Below are 22,477 nucleotides of genomic sequence, written 5' to 3'. Positions count from 1 at the left end.
CTAAACCACTGAGTTTCTTATCAGATCTTCTCAGTTGACGTCGCGTTCCGATCTGGTAGTAGTATAAGAAAAAAATTATAACTGACAATTTGTAAGTGCCTCCACAGGCATATACAAAATAAATAAGTATATTTAATTTCATTTCATTTTTAATAGGCCAGTGTGACCCACACGAGGTGACAGGGTAATTCACTATCTATGACAACCTGTATATAAACTATCATTGTGTTAAGGCGAAGTCTATTCACGCGAACTTTGTTAACTTTACAAGTTACTTGTAAGTAATCTGCGATTTTTATCTTAATAGTTCACAATGGCACACAATGTATTCCACATTTCGACTCTCATCACTGTGTCCCTGTGGCCTAATAGGAAAGGCCCGGTTGTTGGTGCCGGAGACTGTGGGTTCGAATCCCACCAGGGCACAGTTGGGCAATAAGTAGACAGTTTCGTTTTTGCTTCTCTATTATTTGTTTTGTATATATAATGCTTGATTTTTTTGCAAATTATTACAAGTATTTTTTTGAAACCTAAAACAATTATAAGTGCTTAGAATTTTGTAAGTATACAGAAAATATTGTTTCAATATAACAATTTATAAAGAGTTTATTGATAAACTTCTTAAATATTTTTTCGTAATAGGTTCCAATTTTAAAACTTGCACTAAATTAGTATTTTTTTTAAAACGGGAGGCTGTCTTCATCCCTTAAGTATAATGTTGACAGCTACGGAAGCCTGCTTCCATCCCTTCGATTTCGCTAAAAATCCGCAAGATGGCGTTTTAACATATTTGCATCGTAAATATGAAATTTTAATATATCTCTCATCAAACTTTTTCATAAACAAAAATGATAATTTTAAAACACAACTAATAAATTGTATAGCCAAAAGGGGGATAGGGGGATACAAAGGGGTAGTTAAAGCCGTGGAAGAAATACTACCTCTATTCCATATCTGCCGCCCCCCTCGATCATTTGCTAATGACGCCTTTGCATACTTGCAAGGCAGTTTGCAATTTGTAGAAGTTAAAAAAAAGAATAAAAACTATAACAAAGTTACACAATATATGCCAATTTTCGAAACATTATGTTGTGTCCTTGTGGCCTAATAGGAAAGGCCCGGTTGTTGGTGCCGGAGACTGTGGGTTCGAATCCCACCAGGGTACACACACGTCCGATTATATATCACTAGACAGTTACGTTTTCGTTTTTTTTTTCTATTCGTTTTGTATATAAAATGCTGGAAATTCTTATGCAATAAAATAATAATAACTTGCAATTTTTGGTGCAATATTTTTTTTAAATGTAAAAAAATTATAAGTGCTCTTAGACTTTAGTTAGTATACGGAAAATATTTTTTTAATATAAGAATTAATAAAGAGTTTATTTTTAAACTTTTTAAATATTTTTTCGTAATAGGGAACCTATTAATATATAATTTTAAAACTTACACAAAACTAGTGGTGCCCGCGGCTTCGCCCACATTTTAAAGATATAATATGACATACATAAAACGGAAAATTTGTATCTGTATTGGAATGACAGTGGTGCCATCTGTCAAAAATTGGTCTTACCAACTCCCAAACCCTCGTGGGCTCTTGGACAACAACTTTGCTAAAGATCATCACTTGATCAAATGCATAGTTTCCGATTCTATAACTACTAACGAATTAAAAATTAATTAAAAAAACCTTTTCCCACGGACTAAATTGTGAATCTAAACCATTCTCAAGTCCCCTTGAACACACACAACAAATTTCATCAAAATCAGTCCAGTCGTTTAGGAGGAGTTCAGTGACATACACACGCACATAAGAAATATATACATAAAGATTAGTTTTTTTTTAAACAGTAAGCGCCACCTAGCGTGATACGTCGACAGCTACAGGAAGCTGTCTTCATCCCTTAAGTATAATGTGACAGCTACAGAAGCCGGCTTGCATCCCTTCGATTTCTTAAGAAATCCGCAAGATGTCGTTTTAACATATTTGCATGTTAAATACTTTTGGTTACGTAAGATATCGTGAAAAACAAAAATGCTAATTTTACAACATAATTAATACAACATAATAGGGTATCGCCAAAGGGCAAGTAAGGATCAAAAGATGTAGTTATATAAAAAAATTAAATACAACCACTATTCCATATCTGTCTCCCCCTCGATCATTTGCTAACGACGCCTTTGCAATTCATTTTCAGTAGTTTAAAAAAATAATAAAATATAGTACAAAACTGCACAATATATGCCACATTTCGTCGATTGACATCGTGTCCCTGTGGCCTAATAGGAAAGGCCCGGTTGTTGGTGCCGGAGACTGTGGGTTCGAATCCCACCAGGGTACACAAAATCCTTCATAAGTCCACCAGACAGTTTCGTTTTATTGTTTTTTATACTTTATTTTTTAATGCTCAAAAAAATATTTGCACATACATACATTTTGAAACTAGCCCTAAATTAGTGCATTTTATAAAACAGTAAACGCCACCTAACGTGTTTCGTCGACAGCTACGGGAGGCTGCTTCCATCCCTTCAATTTCGCAAGAAATTCACAAGATGACATTTTTACAAGGTGAAGAACAAGCAATAAAGGTATTAGAGCTCGATAAGGAGAGAAAACATTTTTTTCGATTCATGGACTTATCCAAGATATACAAATATTCTAATTTCCAATTCTGTATCTACTCAGAAGTGGTTACGCGTCTTTGATTACTATCCTGACAGGCGGCAGTGACTACTTTCCAGGTATACAGCATCCTCGTTTCGTACTTTGATAATTAAACCGAACGAAAATCACCTGTATTGATAGTGCGTGCCTCCATATATTCATCCCGCAAAATGTTATACTCGTATGATCTTCTAAACTATAAGTCCAATTTACATGCTATAAAGATCAAATTTTATCTACATTAAACGCTAGATTTTGTTGAAACAATTTATTTTAATAAGGTTTAATATTTGGTATCTATTAAAACCCTTTTAAAATGAACTTAATTTTTGTCTTCTTTTAAAATCATAAACACAGTTATTGTGGAGTACGCAACAAATATTTTCAAGGTGTACAATACTGTAGAACACTATTTTAATTTATCTGGTAGGGTTCAGGCAGCGTTCGTAATGTAAGCTCAAAAAATGTGTTTATTTACGAAATCTGTAAAACTATCAGTGTTTTTTTTAGTATGTTATACTTATATGTATCTAAATATATAAAAGCGAAAAGATACTCGCGTTCAAAACGTATTAATCAAGGTTTTGACTAAACTACTTAAGCTACATTCACGAAATTTAAAATGTAGCTTCATTTTATAATGTAGATGCGCACTAAGAACGGATTTTTTGATATTCCACCGCTAAGGGGGTTAAATGGGGGTTGAATGTTAGTATGAAAGTCCGTCAGTTTTAAAGCAAAGTAAAGTTTAAAAATCAAATCTAGGGGTTTTTCCAAAATCAACCCTAAAGGTGGTTAAATAGGGGTTGACAGCTTATTTTAAATTTTGCCATTTTGGAAGCCAGCACTATGAAAGTTAGCCATTGTTTTTTCTGGTTAGATATAATAGAACTTTAGTTCTACCGTTTTTGGAAAATTAACCCCTATGTGGGTTAAATAAGGGTTGTAAGTTTGTATGAAAGTCCCCCAGTTTTGATGCAAACTCTATGAAAATCGGTATTTGGCTTTTGATAGAAAATAATTAAATACCTGTTTCACCATTTTTGGAAAATCAACCCTTAAGTTGGTAAAATAAGGGTTGACAGCTTATTTTAAAATTTGCCAATTTGAAAGCCAGCACTATGAAAGTTAGCCATTGCTCTACTGGTTAGATATAGTGGAACTTTGATTCTACTGTTTATGGAAAATCAACCCTTATGTGGGTTAAATAAGGGTTGTAAGTTTGTATGAAAATCCCCCAGTTTTGATCTAATCTCTATGAAAATCTGTATTTAGCTTTTTGGTAGAAAATAATTAAACACCATTTTCATTGTTTTTGGAAAATCAACCCTTAAGTTGGTAAAATAGGGGTTGACAGCTTATTTTAAAATTTGCCAATATGAAAGCTAGCACTACGAAAGTTAGTCATTGCCTTACTGATTAGATATAGTGGAACTTTAATTCTACCGTTTTTGTAAAATCAACCTTATGTGGGTTAAATAAGGGTTGTAAGTTTGTATGAACGTCCCCCAAATTTGATGTAAACTGTATGAAAATCGGCATTTGGGTTTTCGATAGAAAATAATTAATCACCTATTTCATTGTTTTTGGAAAATTATCCCTTAAGGTCGTTAAATGGGGGTTGGAATTTTATCTCAAACTCCGTTAATTCGGAAGCAAGGACTATAAAAATTTGCATTTGGCTTTCCTGTTGGAAATAATACAACTTTTTTAACACCATTTATGGAAAATCTACCCTTAAGAGGGTAAAATAGGGGTTGAAAGTTTGTTGGGAAGTCCGCAGATTTTGAAACTAAGTCTATGAAAAGTGGTATTCAGCTTCCTGATTGAAAATAATAGAACACTTATATTACCGTTTTTGGAAAATCAACCCTTAAGTTCGATTAATAAGGAATATAACTTTATTTTAAAATCCGTTAATTTGGAAACAAGGATTGTAAAAATAGCATTTAGCTTTCTGGTACGAAATAATAGATCTTCTTTAACAACGTTTATGGAAAATCTACCCTTAAGAGGATAAAATAGGGGTAGAAACTTTGTTTAGAAGTTCGCAGATTTTAGAGCAAAGTCTATGTAATTTAGTATAATTTAGTATTCTAATATTCAACACTGTTGAACATTAGCTTTCAGATATTTTCTGATAAAGTATTTATTGATGCATATGTACATAGGAATGTTTTTGAAATTCTACTAAGGAGGTAAAAGAAGTGTTATATGTATGTATACGGGAATATTTTAGGTTCGAAGTTAGAAACGAGAAATTTCCGATAACGTCTATTCAGACAAATACACGACAACTGGACGGGTGCAGTTTCATGTATAATCATGCGTATGGATAGATAGATATGCGTATACAGGGTTACTGATAATTCGATAGCCACTGTTGAATCACTCTGTCTATTAAAAAAAACCGCATCAAATTCCGTTGTGTAGTTTTAAAGATCTAAGCAAACATAGGGACGGGCAGCGGGAAGCAACTTTGTTTTATAATATGTAGTGAAGATTTCAATATAATAAAACTTAATATTATTGAATAAATATTAATCATTTCATGGATATCTGGCGCGGGATCGAACCCGGAAGCCTTTGCGCGTCAATCCGCAATGCAATCCTTATGGTCATAGATAAAGACGGGTTATTCAAAACAGTTTTATTGGCGTTTTTTTGGATTATCTAATGAACCGGTATAGAAAGATTTGAACCATTGTATTTGCTTATGGCTTGTTTTATTGTTTAACCTAACGATTAAGCATACGTGCTCTCTGATGGAAAGTAGTCAACGCCGCTCATGGACATTTGCAACACCAGAGGATTCGCCAATGCATCGCCTGCTTCAAATCATCCAGATGAGATCCGATTTTTGCACCTTTTTGAAGAGCCCCATGTCATAGCGCTCCGGGAATACCTCAGGAGGAAGCTTATAACACTATGATAACCAATTTTAAAATTAAAAAATAAATGAAAATTTGGTGATACGAATCCTTCCGTGCACGATTTCACCTCGCACTCGGCTATTTTTTTACTGATTAAGTACAATCAATTTATCATGCCTTATTAGTTCATATTTACTCACAATATAGGCCACATTTCGTCAAATTACGTTGTGTCCCTGTGGCCTAATAGGAAAGGCCCGGTTGTTGGTGCCGGAGACTGTGGGTTCGAGTCCCACCAGGGCACACTTGGCTAATAAGTAGAAATTCACCAGACGGTTTCGTTTTTGTTTTTCTATTATTTGTTTTGTATATATAATGCTTGAATTTTTTGCAAATTATTTCAATATTTTTTTAAACGCAACAAAATTATAAGATCTTTAGACTTTTGTAAGTATACAGAAAATAATTTTTCAATACAAGAATTTATAAAGAGTTTATTATTCAACTTTTTAAAAGTATTTCACCAATTTTAAAACTGCACTAAAGTAGTAATTTTTCTAAAACAGTAAGCGCCACCTAGCGTATTACGTCGACAGCTACGGGAGGCTGTCTTCATCCCTTAAGTATAATGTTGACAGCTACGGAAGCCTGCTTTCATCCCTTCGATTTCGCTAAAAATCCGCAAGATGGCGTTTTAACATATTTCCATCTCAAATATGAACTTTCAACATATCTCACGACAAATATTTTATTGTAAATATTATATTTTAGCCTTTACATAGCCGCTCCTTAGTAGACGAAAGGTTGACTGACATTTTGTTTTACTGGAAAATAATAAGTAAATGATTAAGTTATAATAAGTAATAAGTTGCAAGTAGTTTAGTAGGTATGAAAAGTATAGTTATGTTCAACAAGAATAGTTTTTGCTAAATTATCATTCGTATGTAATTTTCCTTCGTCATGTCCATTTATTTATTTATGAATCCAGGTATTTTGCTCGGTAAAAAATCGAAATACCAATCTTTAAAAAAAGAAACAATTCATGATGGGACCTACTAGTACAGACGCTATATAATTGTTTAAATAAAAAACACTGCCTAAAAACGTCATACTGACCACATATCACTGCGGCACATTCGCGCCTGTTCGCATACCGAGTGCATACCGAAGTAGCCGCACGCAGGTATAACTTGCGTTCCGTACGTTTGTATGAAGATAGAATACTGTAAAGATACTTATACTGTGTTTAACGTATGCAGACAAACCCTTTTAAACCCCATAATTTGAGGTCATCTGAGTGCATACGAATCGTTTCGGTTGTAAATCTCAATACTGGGATTGGCCCTAAAGGTCGTTTTATACCATGTGCGATGCGATATCTTTATAGATAGGTACTTAAATTTACAAAGATATGGCGTAAACAAGAAATGGTAAAAATAAAAAGAAGGAAAAGACGCTTTCTACACTCACAGCCCTACACTAGGATTGCCTATGTCATGGGTGCCATGGACACACACAAAAACAAATACATAAACACCCAGACCCAGAAATGATACCCAAATTCAGATCTTTGTCTGGCCGGGGATCGAACCGGAAACCCTTTGCGCGTCAATCCGTTATACAATGCGGGTTGTTGTGGATAAAGATGGGTTTTCCCAACATAGGTTTTTTTTTTTGCGTTTTTTGGTTTATCTATTGAACCGGTATAGGAAGATTTGAACCTTTATAGGTATACAATTCACATTATCACAATGTTTTTTTTTATTGTTTAACCTAAGGGTTAAGCAGACGTGCTACCTGATGGAAAGTAGTCAACGCCGCCTATGGACAATTGCAACACCAGAGGATTCGCCAATGCGTCGCCGGCTTTGTATGAGATCTCTTTTTGCACATCTTTTCAAGATCCCCATGTCATAGCGCTTCGGGAATACCTCAGGAAGAAGCTCATTTGACTATGATAACAAATTTTAAAAATAAATATAAATGAAAAACTGGTGATACGAATCCTTCCGTTCACAATTGCAACTCGCATTCGGCAATTTTTTTATTTTTACTGATTACAATCAATTTTTACGCCTTATTAGTTTATATTTACTCACAATATATGCAACATTTCGTCAGTATACGTTGTGTCCCTGTGGCCTAATAGGAAAGGCCCGGTTGTTGGTGCCGGAGATTGTGGGTTCGAATCCCACCAGGGAACACATAAGCATATACTAGTTGGGTTCCACCAAACACCGTTTTTGTGTTTTTTTTTCAAATAAAAAAACCATCAAGAATGTATTTGTATTTGTATAACGATGCATTTTTCTGATAAATATGAAATATAATAATAGGTGACTTTTTATATTTCAAATGCATTTTTTTTCTATGTTATATTGATTTAGTAAAAAAGTATGTCACATTTATTGTGATTTTTGGAAATATATACAAATATTACAGAGTATATACAAAATTGTCTCACAAGTGTATTAGGTATATAAATTTCATAAATTTTGAAAACAACGCACTCTCGTGAGATTCGTGCGAATCCTTCGCAATAACGTAACGCTCGTTGTAGAGTGCTTTAAACTCTGTGTTTTGCGAAGGGTTAACTTCATCCCTTTAAAGTTCGCAAGAGTGCGTTGTATTCAATATTTGTGAAATTTTGATACTGTTTTAATGTTCACTTCTTTGTTTAGTAATAATGTTAGATTAGTTTAAATGATTCTATTAAAAGACTGAATCATCGATGTGTTTTTCAATCATCCCGTATACCCTTTTAACGTAAATACATTTTTATATAATACTAGCTGACCCGGCAAACGTTGTGGTGCCATATAAATAAACAAATGTTAAGGATGAACAACCCTTATCACTTAGGGGTATGAAAAATAGATAGTAACCGATTCTCAGACCTACTGAATATGCATATGAAATTTGGTGAAAATCGGTTAAGCTGTTTCGGAGGAGTGCGCTAACTAACACTGTGACACAAGAATTTTATATACAAGAGAGAAGTAGCAGACAAATATGCAGTCCACCACATGGTAAGTGAGTACTGCCGCCCATGGACATCTGCAATCAACCAGACAAAACTAGATTCCCACCTGAGGCCACCGCTACACCTAGTCCGGTATAATACCAGCAGTGTTAAGCGTTGCTGTGTTCTGGTTGAAAAGTAAGGAAGACAGACGTACTTTTCCGAGGCGTTCCAGCTAACCTTGCACCTCTACGCCAGCCACAGGCCAGCAGACCCCTGAAAAGTTGCGTAATTGAGCGTAGATTATTAAAAAATTATAAAATTACATCTTTAGGGCTCTACCGAGCTTCAAAGATTTGAGAAATTGACATTTTTTGGTGATATTTCGCTGTTCATTATTACTGTTCCTTAACTTAATTTCCAACATTTATGTACTTTATTTTCTATATTGTGGCAATACAAACACGACGTTTGGAGTTGCATACAACAACCCATTACCAGCGACTTCGCATCTGTTAGGATTTAATCAGCAAATCCTCATATTTCCACAATTTTCTTGTTTTGACTCGCGAGTGTTTTCTTTGCGGCAAAAGCAATTGTTATACCATATTTGCTGTTTATACTATGTTAGAACCATATTGAGAACTTGATGATCGGCAGCTACCAACTATATAGGGCCGTCCAACTACATTTACGTGTCATCTGGAAAGCTCTACCTAACTTTGAAGTTTTATAAATTTTATATTTTTACAGACGCGCATCAAACATCTATCAATCGTTTAAATTTTAGTTTATAATCAATGACAATAACATAAAATAAAAAAGTATTTTCTATCCAGAAATTGTGCCTGATTTTACAACATACCTCCTAATAATAAAGCCATATCTAGAAGTAGCTACATTTACGCTATAGGAGGCTGTAGGAGACCAGTTTTACATTTATTTCTCTTTACGCGTCCTCATTTTAAATGTGTTAAAGAACCGACGTTTATATAACCTGAAGATATGTTTAAGAACCTATTTATATATAACCTGAAGGTCCACCCAATATTTTTTTTATAAACTCTAGCAAGGAACTTTACTTATTGCGGTTTAAATATCTTTTTTTTTTTTTTTTTCTTTTCGAGGGGGTACCTTCAAAAGGTACCCGGTGCCGTGGGAGCGACACGGGGTTATGTGGGACTTTTACCGCACTAAAACCCCCCCGGTGGCCGTCCTCGGCGCTGCGTAGAGGACTCCGGGATCTCCAAAGGAACGCGACCGGAGTCCTCTCAGCGCACTGCCCCGTCGGGCTCCGCCCAGGTGACTTTGTGTCACCACACCGTCTGGTGGGCACGACGGAATGCGACCACACATACCGTCGTCCTTCCCGGGATCACTAGCCGGGCGGTTTGAGCTCCCACTATCCTAGGTTTACTGCAACTTGAACACTTTAACACATTAGTCTTTATTATTCTTTGCTATACCAGTAATCAAAAGTAGTCGCTGTTATCAAACAACATAGTGAAAAACATGTTTTCTTCGCATGCAAATAAAAACATGTTTTCGACAATAGAATCGACGATAGAACTCAGATTTTTGGGTTAAAATCAAGAGTAGGTTGAGTGAAATCTTATATGGTTACACATTAGGTTCAAGAAAATATTCCACATGTATTTGAAAACAATTACATAGTTCGTTGCGAATAGTAAATAGTGTGTTTTACTGCGATGGCTTATAATTTACCTAACTTGCCGAAAAATGTAGTTAATGAAGATATAAAGATGACAATTATCTTTGTGAAACATATCCATTTGAATCAACTGGACGCTGTACTCTAGACCTGGATAAAGGCCCTGTTGCAACAACGCAGCAACTTGAGCGCTCTATTCCGGTGTTGTATCCATGATGTCGTCGAAATAATGAGCGCAGGCAGTGGAGATGTGTACAGGTCAACATGTGATAACTTTATGACAACACAATGGCCTTTTATACAGAATTACAGTCCGCAAATAGTGGGTATGACAACGAGCACAATTCTCGCTACTTCAATTCGGCACCAATTTAAAAAAAAAAGTATTGTACTGAGTTTTATGGTAATGATATCATTCGAAAGCTAAATTTTTAAGCTTTAAGAAAAAGTAATTTTGTAACAAAAATACATCTGCGTTTTCAAATGCAGCGGCTTTGAGTGCGTGTTTGGAGTGTGAGTCGATTCGTTTGCCCGCGAGTGTAGTACAGACGCCATATAATTGTTTAAATAAAAAAAAAAACACTTCCTAAAATCGTCACACTGACCACATATCACTGCGGCACATTCGCGCCTGTTCGCATACCGAGTGCATACCGAAATCGAGGCGCATAGGTAGAACTTGCGTTCCGTATGTTTGTATGAAGACAGAATACTGTATAGATAATAGATACTATAAACACAGTATGTGTTTAAAGTATGCAGACAAACCCTTTCAAACCCCATAATTGGAGGTCATCTGAGGGCATACGAATCGTTTCGGTTGGAAATCTCAATACTGGAATTGGCCCTAAAGGTTAAGGTCATTTTATACCATGTGCGATGCGATATCTTTATAGATAGATACTTAAATTTACAAAGATATTGCGTAAACAAGAAATGCTAAAGTAAAGAATAAAAATATTTATGGAAAAGACGCTTTCTACACTCACAGCCCTACAATAGGATTGCCTATGTCATGGGTGTCATGGACACACACAAAGACAAATACATAAACACCCAGACCCAGAAATGATATCCAAATTCAGATCTCTGTCTGGCCGGGGATCGAACCCGAAACCCTTTGCGCGTCAATCCGTAATACAATGCGGGTTGTTGTGGATAAAGATGGGTATTCCCAACATAGGTTTTTGTTTTGGCGTTTTTTGGTTTATCTATTGAACCGGTATAGGAAGATTTGAACCTTTATAGGTATACAATTCACATTATCACAATGTTTTTTTTTTATTGTTTAACCTAAGGGTTAAGCAGACGTGCTACCTGATGGAAAGTAGTCAACGCCGCCTATGGACAATTGCAACACCAGAGGATTCGCCAATGCGTCGCCGGCTTTGTATGAGATCTCTTTTTGCACATCTTTTCAAGAGCCCCATGTCATAGCGCTCCGGGAATACCTCAGGAAGAAGCTCATTTGACTATGATAACAAATTTTAAAAATAAAAAATAAATGAAAAACTGGTGATACGAATCCTTCCGTTCACAATTGCAACTCGCACTCGACAATTTTTTTATTTTTACTGATTACAATCAATTTTTACGCCTTATTAGTTTATATTTACTCACAATATATGCAACATTTCGTCAGTTTATGTTGTGTCCCTGTGGCCTAATAGGAAAGGCCCGGCTGTTGGTGTCGGAGACTGTGGGTTCGAATCCCACCAGGGCACAGTTGGGAAATAAGTAGAAATCCACGAGACAGTTTCGTTTTTGTTTTTCTATCATTTGTTTTGTATATATAATGCTTGAATTTTTTGAAAATTATTACAATTAATTTTTTGAAATAAAAAAAAATTAAATGCTAAGACTTTTATAAGTATACAGAAAATATTGTTTCAATATAACAATTTATAAAGAGTTTATTAATAAACTTTTTAAATATTTTTTCATAATAGGTTCCAATTTTAAAACTTGCACTAAATTAGTATTTTTTTTAAACAGTAAGTGCCACCTAGCGTGTTACGTCCACAGCTACGGGAAGCTGTCTTCATCCCTTAAGTATAATGTTGACAGCTACGGAAGCCTGCTTCCATCCCTTCGATTTCGCTAAAAATCCGCAAGATGGCGTTTTAACATATTTGCATCGTAAATATGAAATTTTGATATATCTCTCATCAGACATTTTGATAAACAAAAATGATAATTTTAAAACACAACTAATAAAGTGTGTAGCCAAAAGGGGGATAGGGGGATACAAAGGGGTAGTTAAAGCCGTGGAAGAAATACTACCCCTATTCCATATCTGCCGCCCCCTTCGATCATTTGCTAATGACGCCTTTGCATAGTTGCAAGGCAGTTTGCAATTTGTAGAAGTTAAAAAAAAGAATAAAAACTATAACAAAGTTACACAATATATGCCAATTTTCGAAACACTATGTTGTGTCCCTGTGGCCTAATAGGAAAGGCCCGGTTGTTGGTGCCGGAGACTGTGGGTTCGAATCCCACCAGGGTACACACACGTCCGATTATATACCACTAGACAGTTACGTTTTTGTTTTTTTTTTCTATTCGTTTTGTATATAAAATGCTGGAAATTCTTTTGCAATAAAATAATAATAACTTGCAATTTTTGGTGCAATGAATTTTTTTAAATGTAAAAAAATTATAAGTGCTCTTAGACTTTAGTTAGTATACAGAACATATTTTTTTAATATAAGAATTTATAAAGAGTTTATTTTTAAACTTTTTAAATATTTTTTCGTAATAGGGAACCTATTAATATATAATTTTAAAACTTACACAAAACTAGTGGTGCCTGCGGCTTCGCCCGCATTTTAAAGATATAATATGACATACATAAAACGGAAAATTTGTATCTGTATTGGAATGACAGTGGTGCCATCTGTCGAAAATTGGTCTTACCAACTCCCAAACCCTCGTGGGCTCTTGGACAACAACTTTGCTAAAGATCATCACTTGATCAAATGCATAATTTCCGATTCTATAACTACTAACGAATTAAAAATTAATTAAAAAAACCTTTTCCCACGGACTAAATTGTGAATCTAAACCATTCTCAAGTCCCCTTGAACACACACAACAAATTTCATCAAAATCAGTCCAGTCGTTTAGGAGGAGTTCAGTGACATACACACGCACATAAGAAATATATATATAAAGATTAGGATTTTTTTTAAAACAGTAAGCGCCACCTAGCATGTCACGTCGACAGCTACGGGAAGCTGTCTTCATCCCTTAAGTATAATGTTGACAGCTACGGAAGCCTGCTTCCATCCCTTCGATTTCGTAAGAAATCCGCAAGATGTCGTTTTAACATATTTGCATGTTAAATACTTTTGGTTACGTAAGATATCGTGAGAAACAAAAATGCTAATTTTACAACATAATTAATACAACATAATAGGGTATCGCCTAAGGGGAAGTAAGGATCAAAGATGTAGTAAAAAATAATAAAATATAGTACAAAACTGCACAATATATGCCACATTTCGTCGATTTACGTTGTGTCCCTGTGGCCTAATAGGAAAGGCCCGGTTGTTGGTGCCGGAGACTGTGGGTTCGAATCCCACCAGGGAACACAGATTCATTCATGTCGGTTCCACCAAACACCGTTTTTGTGTTTTTTTTTTAATAAAAAAACCATAATGAATGTATTTCTAAAACGACGCATTTTTCTGATAAATATGAAATATAATAATAGGTAAGTTTTTATATTTCAAATGCGTTTTTTTTCTATGTTATATTGATTTAGTAAAAAAGTATGTCACATTTATTTTGACTTTTGGAAATATATAAAAATATTACAGAGTGTATACAAAATTGTCTCACAAGTGTATTAGGTATATAAATTTCATAAATTTTGGAAACAACGCACTCTCGTGAAATTCGTGCGAACCCTTCGCAAAAACAAAACGCTCGTTGTAATGTGCTTTACACTCGGTGTTTTGCGAAGGGTTAACTTCATTCCTTTAAATGTTCACAAGAATGCGTTGTATTCAATATTTGTGAAATATTCTTTTAGGATAAGTTTTACAATGTGAAACATACAACTTCCTTACCATGTGATAAAAATAATAAAATATTTTATTTATAAATTGTTATTCTGACAAAAAATAATAATATGCCAAGTCAAACCCGCACCCGGGGTTGCATACCACCATTTTTGGAGTTTACTCCTTAAGAAACGATTTGAGTTATAAGGCCCGGTCATAGATTAGTAAAGATAACTCACTCCATACAAGTAAATGAAGCCAGTTTTGACAGTTGGAATTGTGTGCGTAATAATAAAGTGTTGCCACATCTCCGTTCTAGTCTCCCTAAAATGTTTGAAATACGTATTTATTTATTATGTAAATTACGTAGTATTCGTTATTTATACGTAAACTTTCTCTAAAAAGGTTCTATTTGTCAATAATTCAAACAATAAAATGACCAATCCCGTCGTCTGTATCTACACCACATTACGAATTGTTTTCTTAGTAGTATAATTTAGTAGGCGCTTAGAGTAGCAAGGGAAAAGGGATTAAATTAAATGTGTATTACGAAAGTAATGTTTATTTATGATATACACTCAACGCACACCATAACTAATAAGCAATAAAATATATTAAAAATTAACAAAAAATATACAGAAGAAAATATATGACAGTGACAACAACAAACATAAAATATACAATTGCTATAACAACGATTAACTAAATCCGTAAATGTACAAATTAAACAAAAAAAATAATAAATAAACAAGCTTCATGGAATCACAAATCACAAGTAAATGAGGAGATATTACTGTTTCATTATTTTTCGTGTTTGGTCCGCCATGATTAAGTTACTGACAAGAAAGAGACAATGTATTCCTTCCAAAAGTAAAGTGACGTCGATATTTACGTATGAATATTTTGAAGGTGATTATTATTATTATTTACCCCTTATGATTCGACTGAAAAAAATATTTCAAAAATTTAATTATAATTTAATAATATTATAATATTTCAATTTTATGTTACTCGTACGTAGCTATTATTTCTGTTAAATTTAAATAAAACACATAATCAATATCTAATTTTACTTGCAAGTTATTTCCCACATGTAAAGTAATTCACAATGAGGTACTGGCAACACTTAGTACTGTCAATGTTATCTATTTTCGTGTTTGTGAAATATTAAAAATATGTAGTTTTTAGACCACTTACGAATGAAATGATACTTCTCCGCGCTTTTTCTTAGATTCCGTGCTGTGTTTGCACAATTTAACTGCACATGTCGGCATTTTTCCGAGTTAATTACACCACGACGGTCGGAAACGTTATGGGAAAAACCGTAAACTGTTTTACGTGAGTGTGTGCGTAATTTCGTGTACATGCATGAAACCCGTAAGCTGTTTGATTTTGTTTTTGACTTCGTCAATTACAAGGCGGTGAGATATCTTTACTTATCTATGGGCCCGGTACGGAAATTTTATGAGGAGTAAAATCAAGTGTAACACGAAAAGTTGAGGCGTAACGGTAACCAAAATATGAATCAAGAGTGCTTTTATTAATTTAAAATACAGTAAGTTCAAATCCCATATGAAAGTAATTATTACAATAAAAATAATTAGCAATATATAAAACATTAAAACGTCATTAACTAATTTGTTTACATTTTTGCATAAATTAAGTTATAGGTTTGATCATTTATAAACACTGTGAAAAATATGAACATTGGCGCCATATAATATGATTAACAATCTTTTATGAACGTTTTTAAAGAAGAGTAACATATAAAATCAGTAAGTAATTGAATAAGATATAATATTAGCAAAATAAGTTTTTAACATAAAGAGGCTTTTGTAAGTTACTGATATATTAATTTAACTTATAAAAATGGATGCATTATTGATCAGCACCATCTATCAACGATAAACGGGCAAAATCAAAACAGTATTATTTAATATTTATTACAGAATTATTGCTAATGAATTATGTTCAAAATAAGTTATATAAAATTAGCAATACGTTTTAAATGAATTCTAGAATGATAAAACATTCAGAAACAATCCAAATTACATATAATAACATGTTTATTGAGTCTCATATAAATTGCATCCGTAAATTGCATCCGTAAATTGCAACAAGGATATTTTATAGATGGCAAAGAAATTATAATTATTAAGTTTTAAGTTATAAAACGTTTAACACTGTTTTAAATATAAATAATTATATTATATTAAAATTTACTTTAATATAAACAATTATATTAAGTTACCATTATAATATTTGGAACCAAAATACATAGATTGATAAACTTGCAAACTTACAATTTATAAAACTTGCCACTAGATGGCGCTATTATACCCATGCGCCCCATAGATATATTATCCTACTGACGTAGGGTAGTATAATATATCTATGATGCGCCCATATATACATCTATATACAACGTACATAAACAGCAACCTAACCATCAAGTTTTAATGTTTTGATTTTAAAGTTTTCTTGTACTTCTATGCATTGATACGTGTATTTTTATGTACTATTAAACAAATCATCAAGTGATTAAAGTTGAAAAAATATTTGAAAATATGCAAGAAATTGATTTAGATGATAATGAAGAAGAATCCAAAAAACAAGTTTTTTTTAAGTGTTTTTATTATTATTATTTTTAATCAATTGATTAAATATATTTTATATTTATATAATATTTTGTAATACTTATATTAAATTATTACGACCCATTTCTATTTTTGAAGTAATATAAATAATCCGAATAATTACAGATATATGTTTGTTTCTCTTATCATTTTAGCAGATGCGTTAATTTACCCTTTTTTTCTATTCGATATATATCATAATTATCGTTCGTAAGGAGTAAACTCCAATCGTGCGTCGTAGCTGACACACACACACTTTTTTTTTTTTAATCTCTAGAATTTATTATTATAGCAGCCATTGAAGTACATACAATGTCAAAATTTGAACTACCTATAACGATTCAACAGTTTGAAAAATACCACTTTGTTGTATGGGGACCCCTTTTAGTTTTTAACTTTTTTTATTTTTTAGTATTTGTTGTTATAGCGCCTACTGATATATATTCTCTATAAAAAAATCAAGTGTCTATCTGTTACGGTTCCAGAGATAGAGCCCTGTGACCGATGGACAGACAGCTGAGTCTTAGTAATAGGGTTCCGATTTTACTGAAGGAGGAGCTGAGGCCGAAGGGAGTTGTGTTCCGGAAGTTCCGTGGACGGAGAGGACCCCCGGAAGTCACCAGACTCGCGTCTCACGTTGCCGTAAATACGTGATTTAGTTATAAGTATATATTAGTATGTAGGTTAGTCTGTAAGGTATATGTGCTATGGACCTTGTTGTCTGAAATAAATAAATAAATAAAAATAAATTTACCCTTTGGGTACGGAACCCTAAAATGTATTAGTTTTATGACATATAATATTTAACATTTTGAATTGGGTACTTGACAGTTATAACAATAAAATATGAAATATGTGGGATATGATAGCTTATAAGTAAACATAAATTATGCAGTATTTAGTTTATTTTTTAATACGTTCTAAGTATTTTAATTTTTAAAAAGAAATTTTCGATTTTTTATCTGTGGATTTTAAATCCCAAAACGGCGACAGTGCTGCCTCAAATGTCATGTGACGTCACCACATCCAAAAGTCAAAAGTCAAAAGTCAAAACCAAACAAGACAAATAATAATTAAATCGTTTGCTGTTAGAGTTGGTTGAATTTATGTTGTGAACCGAAATGAAGCCATACTATATTAAAGCTGATAGCGTGAACTTCCTTAAAGAAGATCCATATATGCAGTGCAATAAATCAAAATGGATACAAAAACTTCCGTGAGATAACCTATGGAAATATCAAATAAACAACGTAAGTAAAACATTATTTATATTTACATTTAATCATATCGGACAATTAAAACATATCTTAACTGACTTCAGACAGAAGAAAGGTTGTCTTCAAGTGATTATTAAGATTGTTTTAAATGTACTTATATTCTTATGTGAACTGCTTTAAGGTTATTAATTGGTTATATTTATATTTACAGATCTTCCCGACAGTCGTATTGTGACGACGTTATAGAGTATGTGCAGTTTAAGAGGAAGGCAAGTTTGTGTTTCATGAAAAGTAAAAGTTGTCCTGAACACAAGGTACATCAATGAAAATGAAAATGTGATGACTGTCCTGCCTAGAAGAAGTGAGGAGCCAAAAGTTTCGAAAGTGGGTACCAGTCTGAAATACATAAAGTAAAGGACACGGGAAATAGTACTTCTTTACTTGCGTAACCTACCTAACAAGATGAAGGAAGAAAAGTGACCATACAGTTCCTATTATTGCATTGCAATTTAATTCTGAAAATGACAGTGATAAAAATATATATCCATTTGTTACGGAAAATAATTTTAGTAATGAAGAAAAGCAGACACGCAAGCAGCACAAAAATTTAGCTTAGGTGATCTGTAGTAATTATTGTAACTGTAACATATGATAAATATATGCAAAAGTTCTACTGTGTGTACTCACTAATAGAACCATATAAACCAAATAAACAAAGAAAACGGTTAATAAAATACTAATATTAGCAAATCATGTATTTTTAATTATACAGTCCTGTAACTTAATCAGTGCACAATCAATAATAACAAAGTCATCGAAATAGTTTGTTTCTTATTAATTACAGAATGAGGCCTTAAAATAGAGAATTCTCATAGACGTCTTATAATTCATTTCCTCTATTAACTCTATTCTTATCGTAGACTTCTATATAATATATTAAATATAAGAATACTTCAACTTGTTGTTTATTTCTGATTACATCCGTTTTTGATGATTTAGAGTAGACGAATCACTCCTTATTCCTTTTTCTCATTAATACTTCTCTTATATGCTTAAATCCTTTGTCTGCAAGTTTTTTTAACGTTTAGGAGATTTTGATTTAGAAACGTGTGTAAGCAAATTTGTTTGGATATTTAGCGGTCGTACTTGTACACACTTGTTCACACTTCTCATAATTTGTAATTTGTTCCAATTTTAGTTATAAAAGCTAAATAACTCCCAATTTACTTCTGAAGATTACGTACTGGATGTAGCCGTCAGTGTAGCGTTGTTTGTTTATAGCGTAGTGACGTTTTGCCTCGAAATGACACTTGACCGCCTGTTTTAGGGCAACGTTCCGTTTGCCGTAAAGAAATTTCGTTTTTTTTTAATAAATAGCCCTTTTTTCGAAAAAATAATCAATGAAAGGCATATATAATACGTATATGAATTCATTAAAACACTTTCCCAAAAAGTGTCAAGTAGCCAATTTTACATAAGTATCTATATATTTTTTAATTTTACTTCTAAGATATGCTCAACATTTGGTACGCAATTTGTTAAAAGGATTTACCATTAAAACCATTTTTATCTTGTTACGTTCGGGCCCAGAAATGTATGGTATCGAAGTCGACCCTGGGTGATGTCGATAACATGTGGTAGGCATAAATAAGAAATACAAACTGTGAGAAAAAAGAACATACAATATCTAAATATAATAATAATAAATAAATATATAACACAAATATAATATATATATAAATAAATATATACAACACAGTGGGTTGATGGTGATGAGTATGTGTGTTGCAACACGGTTTACCGGTCGCCAGGGGAACCAGACGGGACCACTCCACATCCATATACTTTTCCCTGCATTATCACTAATGCACAGAGTTCAAAATTACATTTCGGATAAAACCAACGACCAAAAATCATACACAGCGTATTACGATGCAGGAGTTGAACGCCCAGATCACCCCCCTCCCCCTTTGGCTACGACTGTGGTCTCCACGGTTCAGAATCTCACACAATATATATCAATTTTCAAAACTTTACGCTGTGTCCCTGTGGCCTAATAGGAAAGGCCCGGTTGTTGGTGCCGGAGACTGTGGGTTCGAATCCCACCAGGGTACACAAATTGCCTTTATAAATCCACTAGACAGTTTCGTTTTTGTTAGTTTTTATTTTTAACCGACTTCAAAAAGAAGGTGGTTATTTTTTAATGCTCGATATTTGCACATACGAATTTTGAAAATGACCCTAAATTAGTAAAATTTCTAAAACAGTAAGCGCCACCTAGCGTGTTACGTCGACAGCTACGGGAGCCTGTCTTCATCCCTTAAGTATAATGTTGAACGCTAGGGAAGTTTGCTTGCATTCCTTAAATTTCGCTAGAATTTCGCAAGATGGCGTTGTAACATATTTCCATCTTAAATGTGAACTTTTTATTACATAAGATATACTTTCTTATAGTTTTTTTTATTGTAAATATTATATTTTAGCCTTTACATAGCCGCTCCTTAGTAGGCGAAACGTTGACTGACATTTTGTTTTAGTGGAAAATAATAAGTAAATGAATAAGTTATAATAAGTAATAAGTTGCAAGTAGTTTAGTAGGTATGAAAAGTATAGTTATGTTCAACAAGAATAGCTTTTGCTAAATTATCATTCGTATGTAATTTTCCTTCGTCATGTCCATTTATTTATTTATGAATCCAGGTATTTTGCTCGGTAAAAAATCGAAATACCGATCTTTAAAAAAAGAAACAATTCATGATGGGACCTACTAGTACAGACGCTATATAATTGTTTAAGTAAAAAACACTGCCTAAAAACGTCACACTGACCACATATCACTGCGGCACATTCGCGCCTGTTCGCATACCGAGTGCATACCGAAGTAGCCGCGCGCAGGTATAACTTGCGTTCCGTACGTTTGTATGAAGATAGAATACTGTAAAGATACTTATACTGTGTTTAAAGTATGCAGACAAACCCTTTTAAACCCCATAATTTGAGGTCATCTGAGGGCATACGAATCGTTTCGGTTGTAAATCTCAATACTGGGATTGGCCCTAAAGGTTAAGGTCATTTTATACCATGTGCGATGCGATATCTTTATAGATAGATACTTAAATTTACAAAGATATGGCGTAAACAAGAAATGGAAAAAAAAATACGAAAAGACGCTTTCTACACTCACAGCCCTACACTAGGATTGCCTATGTAATGGGTGCCATGGACACACACAAAGACAAATACATAAACACCCAGACCCAGAAATGATATCCAAATTCAGATCTTTGTCTGGCCGGGGATCGAACCGGAAACCCTTTGCGCGTCAATCCGTAATTCAATGCGGGTTGTTGTGGATAAAGATGGGTATTCCCAACATAGGTTTTTGTTTTTGCGTTTTTTGGTTTATCTATTGAACCGGTATAGGAAGATTTGAACCTTTATAGGTATACAATTCACATTATCACAATGTTTTTTTTTATTGTTTAACCTAAGGGTTAAGCAGACGTGCTACCTGATGGAAAGTAGTCAACGCCGCCTATGGACAATTGCAACACCAGAGGATTCGCCAATGCGTCGCCGGCTTTGTATGAGATCTCTTTTTGCACATCTTTTCAAGAGCACCATGTCATAGCGCTCCGGGAATACCTCAGGAAGAAGCTCATTTGACTATGATAACAAATAAATGAAATATAAAAAATAAATGAAAAACTGGTGATACGAATCTTTCCATCCACAATTGCAACTCGCACTCGGCAATTTTTTTTATTTTTACTGATTACAATCAATTTTTACGCCTTATTAGTTTATATTTACTCACAATATATGCAACATTTCGTCAGTTTACGTTGTGTCCCTGTGGCCTAATAGGAAAGGCCCGGTTGTTGGTGCCGGAGACTGTGGGTTCGAATCCCACCAGGGCACAGTTGGGAAATAAGTAGAAATCCACGAGACAGTTTCGTTTTTGTTTTTCTATTATTTGTTTTGTATATATAATGCTTGAATTTTTTGAAAATTATTACAATTCATTTTTTGAAATAAAAAAAAAATTAAATGCTAAGACTTTTGTAAGTATACAGAAAATAATTTTTCAATACAAGAATTTATAAAGAGTTTATTATTCAACTTTTTAAAAGTATTTCACCAATTTTAAAACTGCACTAAAGTAGTAATTTTTCTAAAACAGTAAGCGCCACCTAGCGTATTACGTCGACAGCTACGGGAAACTGTCTTCAACCCATAAGTATAATGTTGACAGCTAGGGAAGTTTGTTTGCATTCCTTAAATTTCGCAAGAAATCCGCAAGATGTCGTTTTAACATATTTGCATGTTAAATACTTTTGGTTACGTAAGATATCGTGAAAAACAAAAATGCTAATTTTACAACATAATTAATACAACATAATAGTATATCGCCAAAGGGGAAGTAAGGATCAAAAGATGTTATA

Source organism: Epargyreus clarus, unplaced genomic scaffold (assembly GCF_041222505.1).
Source record: "Epargyreus clarus isolate Ecla_fem2 unplaced genomic scaffold, WU_Ecla_fem_2.2 ptg000016l, whole genome shotgun sequence".
NCBI classification, from domain to species: domain Eukaryota; kingdom Metazoa; phylum Arthropoda; class Insecta; order Lepidoptera; family Hesperiidae; genus Epargyreus; species Epargyreus clarus.
This window is presented reverse-complemented; position numbering follows the sequence as displayed.